This window comes from Tachyglossus aculeatus, chromosome 6 (genome assembly GCF_015852505.1).
Source record: "Tachyglossus aculeatus isolate mTacAcu1 chromosome 6, mTacAcu1.pri, whole genome shotgun sequence".
Lineage (NCBI taxonomy): Eukaryota > Metazoa > Chordata > Mammalia > Monotremata > Tachyglossidae > Tachyglossus > Tachyglossus aculeatus.
In genome coordinates this window covers 27136311-27141412 of record NC_052071.1, presented here as the reverse complement: position 1 = coordinate 27141412, position 5102 = coordinate 27136311, and the positions used below count along the sequence as shown (strand labels likewise).

The following is a 5102-nucleotide window of genomic DNA, read 5'->3' as shown; positions in this document are numbered from 1 at the left end:
AGCGCTTGGGAAGTACAAGTTGGCGACATAGAGAGACAGTCCCTACCCAACAGTGGGCTCACAGTCTAAAAGGGGGAGACAGAGAACAAAACAAAACATATTAACAAAATGAAAGAAATAGAATAAAGATGTACAAATAAAATAAATAAATATCATCATCATCATCAATCGTATTTATTGAGCGCTTACTGTGCGCAGAGCACTGTACTAAGCGCTTGGGAAGTACAAGTTGGCAACAGAAAGACGGTCCCTACCCAACAGTGGGCTCACAGTCTAGAAGATAATGGCATTTGTTTGTTCATTCATTCATTCATTCATTCATTCATTCATTCATTCAATCGTATTTATTGAGCGCTTACTGTGTGCAGAGCACTGTACTAAGCGCTTGGGAAGTACAAGTTGGCAACATATAGAGACGGTCCCTACCCAACAGTGGGCTCACGGTCTAGAAGATAATAATGGCATTTGTTAAGCGCTTACTATGTGCAAAGCACTTTTCTAAGCGCTGGGGGGGATACAAGGTGATCAGGTTGTTCCACGTGGGGCTCAGTCTTAATCCCCATTTTACAGATGAGGTAACTGAGGCTCAGAGAAGTTAAGTGATTCGCCCAAGGTCACCCAGCAGACGTGTGGCAGAGCTGGGATTAGAACCCACGACCTCTGGCTCCCAAGCCCGGGCTCTTTCCACTGAGCCACGCTGCTTCTCTGCCATTCATGCATTCAATTGTATTTATTGGGCGCTTACTGTGTGCAGAGCACTGTACTGAGCGCTTGGGAAGTACAAGTTGGCAACATATAGAGACGGTCCCTACCCAACAGCGGACACCGAGCCCTTCATCGGGGCCGCCCGAAACCCCATCCCGTCCTCCCTGAAGGAGAGAGACGCACAGGCAGGAATCATCATCATCATCAATCGTATTTATTGAGCGCTTACTCTGTGCAGAGCACTGTACTAAGCGCTTGGGAAGTACAAATTGGCAACATAGAGAGACAGTCCCTACCCAACAGTGGGCTCACAGTCTAAAGAATCAGACACCGGTATCGGAGGCCCAACAAAATGAAGTCCGTTCATTAAGTTGTATGAAGTTGTAAGGGAAGCAGCGTGGCTCAGTGGAAAGAGCCCGGGCTTTGGAGTCAGAGGTCATGGGTTCAAATCCCGGCTCCACCGCTTGTCCGCTGTGTGACTTTGGGCAAGTCACTTCGCTTCTCTGGGCCTCGGTTACCTCATCTGGAAAATGGGGATTAAGACTGTGAGCCCCCTGTGGGACAACCTGATCACCTTGTAACCTCCCCAGCTCTTAGAACAGTGCTCTGCACATAGTAAGTGCTTAATAAATGCCATTATTGTTATTATTATTATTATTAATAACTTCTATGGGGATTAAGACTGTGAGCCCCCCATGGGACAACCTGATCACCTTGTAACCTCCCCAGCTCTTAGAACAGTGCTTTGCACATAGTAAGTGCTTAATAAATGCCATTATTGTTTATTATTATTATTAATAACTTCTATGGGGATTAAGACTGTGAGCCCCCCATGGGACAACCTGATCACCTTGTAACCTCCCCAGCTCTTAGAACAGTGCTTCGCACGCAGTAAGCGCTTAATAAATGCCATTATTATTATTATTATTAATAACTTCTCTGGGCCTCAGTTACCTCATCTGTAAAATGGGGATTAAGACTGTGAGCCCCCCGTGGGACAACCTGATCACCTTGTAACCTCCCCAGCGCTTAGAACAGTGCTTTGCACATAGTAAGCGCTTAATAAATGCCATTATTATTATTATTAACTTCTCTGGGCCTCAGTTACCTCATCTGTAAAATGGGGTTTAAGACTGTGAGCCCCCCTTGGGACAACCTGATCACCTTGTAACCTCCCCAGCACTTAGATCAGTGCTTTGCACACAGTAAGCTCCTTCCCCATCCCATAGCACCTGTATATATGTTTGTACATATTTATTACTCTATTTATTTATTTTACTTGTACATATTTATTCTATTTATTTTATTTGGTTTATATGTTTTGTTTCATTGTCTGTCTCCCCCTTCTAGACTGTGAGCCCGCTGTTGGGTAGGGACCGTCTCTATATGTTGCCAACTTGTACTTCCCAAGCGCTTAGTCCAGTGCTCTGCACACAGTAAGCGCTCAATAAATACTATATGTTGCCAACTTGTACTTCCCAACCGCTTAGTACAGTGCTCTGCACACAGTAAGCGCTCAAAAAATACGATTGAATGAATGAATGAATGAATGAATAAATGCCATCATTGTTATTATTATTATTATTTATTGGGAGCTTAACCGTGCACAGAGCACTATCCTCAGCGTTTGCACAGGACAGTTCGGCAACAAATAGAAATTAGAACAGCGCTTTGCGCATAATAAACGCTTAACAATAAATAATAATAACAATAAATACATAATAAATACATAAATAAACGCTTTTTAGACTGTGAGCCCACTGTTGGGTAGGGACCGTCTCTATATGTTGCCAACTTGTACTTCCCAAGCGCTTAGTCCAGTGCTATGCACACAGTAAGCACTCAATAAATACTATATGTTGCCAACTTGTACTTCCCAACCGCTTAGTACAGCGCTCTGCACACAGTAAGCGCTCAAAAAATACGATTGAATGAATGAATAAATGCCATCATTATTATTATTATTATTATTATTATTTATTGGGCGCTTAACCGGGCGCAGAGCACTATCCTAAGCATTTGGACCGGACAGTTTGGCAACAAATAGCAATTAGAACAGCGCTTTGCACATAATAAACGCTTAACAATAAATAATAATAATAATAATAATAAATACATAAACAAACGCTTTTTAGACTGTGAGCCCACTGTTGGGTAGGGACTGTCTCTATACATTGCCAACTTGTACTTCCCAAGCGCTTAGTCCAGTGCTCTGCACACAGTAAGTGCTCAATAAATACTATGTGTTGCCAACTTGTACTTCCCAACCGCTTAGTACAGCACTCTGCACACAGTAAGCGCTCAAAAAATACGATTGAATGAATGAATGAATTCATTAATGCCATTATTATTATTATTATTATTATTATTATTATTTATTGGGCACTTAACTGGGCGCAGAGCACTATCCTAAGCGTTTGGACAGGACAGTTCGGCAACAAAAAGAAATTAGAACAGCACTTTGCACATAATAAACGCTTAACAATAAATAATAATAATAATTAATAATAAATTAATAAATAAATAAACGCTTTTTAGACTGTGAGCCCACTGTTGCTTAGGGACTGTCTCTATATATTGCCAACTTGTACTGCCCAAGCTCTTAGTACAGTGCTCTGCACACATTAAGCGCTCAATAAATACTATATGTTGCCAACTTGTACTTCCCAACCGCTTAGTACAGCGCTCTGCACACAGTAAGCGCTCAAAAAATACGATTGAATGAATGAATGAATAAATGCCATCATTATTATTATTATTATTATTTATTGGGCGCTTAAGCGGGCGCAGAGCACTATCCTAAGCGTTTGGACAGTACAGTTTGGCAACAAATAGCAATTAAAACAGCGCTTTGCACATAATAAATGGTTAACAATAAATAAATAAATAAATAAATAAATAAATAATAGATAAAGGATGATAAATAAATAATGAATGATAAATAAATAAATAAATAAATAATGAATGAATGAATAAATAAATAAATAAATGATAAATGAATGAATGAATGAATGAATGAACACTTTTTAGACTGTGAGCTCACTGTTGGGTAGGGACTGTCTCTATATGTTGCCAACTTGTACTTCCCAAGTGCTTAGTACAGTGCTCTGCACACAGTAAGCGCTCAATAAATACGATTGATTGATTGATTGATTAACAAATGCCATCATTATTAAATAGAGACAATCCCCACCCAACAGCGGGCCCACCCATCCAGTCAGAGAACTCAACTTCACCCTCTCGTGTAACTTCTTTCCCGCCTCCGGGTGGATTTACTGGAATAAAATCACCTCGGAGGGGTCAGGTGAGCTCACGCTGGGCCAACATATAAGGCCCGACACAACCTCCAGAGTAAAATATAATCATCAATCGTATTTATTGAGCGCTTACTATGCGCAGAGCACCGTACTAAGCGCTTGGGTAGTACAAGTTGGCAACATATAGTATTTATTGAGCACTTACTGTGTACAGAGCACTGTACTAAGCGCTTGGGAAGTACAAATTGGCAACATATAGAGACCGTCCCTACCCAACAGTGGGCTCACAGTCTAAAAGAATAATCTAAAATTATCTAAAAATATAATGTCCGATGGTCTCAGCTGGCCCACGCTTCCGAAAGACGTCCCGCCGGTACGGTGTCCTGGCTCGTTGTTGAAATTAAGAAGCTTAAAAATGGGCTACTACTAGCTCTAGCACCCCTAACTTTAGTACTGAGGATCTAGAACGTATTTTCATCGGACCGCAAAGCAGCTTGAAGGAAGATCGGGTCAAACGGAGAGATAACGCATAAAATACCGAAAGATGTCAAAGGAACCTCAGCAAGCAATCTTTAAGGACCGAGATGCTAAATCCGGCTCTGCCCCAGGAGAAGCAGCGTGGCTCAGTGGAAAGAGCCCAGGCTTTGGAGTCAGAGGTCATGGGTTCGAAGCCTGGCACCGCCACACGTCTGCTGTGTGACCTTGGGCAAGTCGCTTCACTTCTCTGAGCCTCAGTTACCTCATCTGTAAAATGGGGATTAGCACATGTACTAAAATTGGAACGATACAGAGTAGATTAGCGTGGCCCCTGCGTGTGGATGACATGCAAATTCGTGAAGTGTTCCATATTTTTGGCCCTACTGAGAGCTCACCTCCTCCAGGAGGCCTTCCCAGACTGAGCCCCTTCCTTCCTCTCCCCCTCGTCCACCTCTCCATCCCCCCGCATCTTACCTCCTTCCCTTCCCCACAGCACCTGTATATATGTATATGTATTTGTACATATTTATTTATTTTACTTGTACATATCTATTCTATTTATTTTATTTTCTTGGTATGTTTGGTTTTGCTCTCTGCCTCCCCCTTTTAGACTGTGAACCCGCTATTGGGTAGGGACTGTCTCTATATGTTGCCAACTTGTAC

General features: G+C 42.1%; 1 pseudogene; it reads left to right on the top strand.

Annotated features, from left to right (window-relative positions):
- Positions 1-4716: 4716 nt before the first annotated feature.
- On the top strand, positions 4717-4815 carry LOC119930235 (annotated as a pseudogene).
- Positions 4816-5102: the final 287 nt, after the last annotated feature.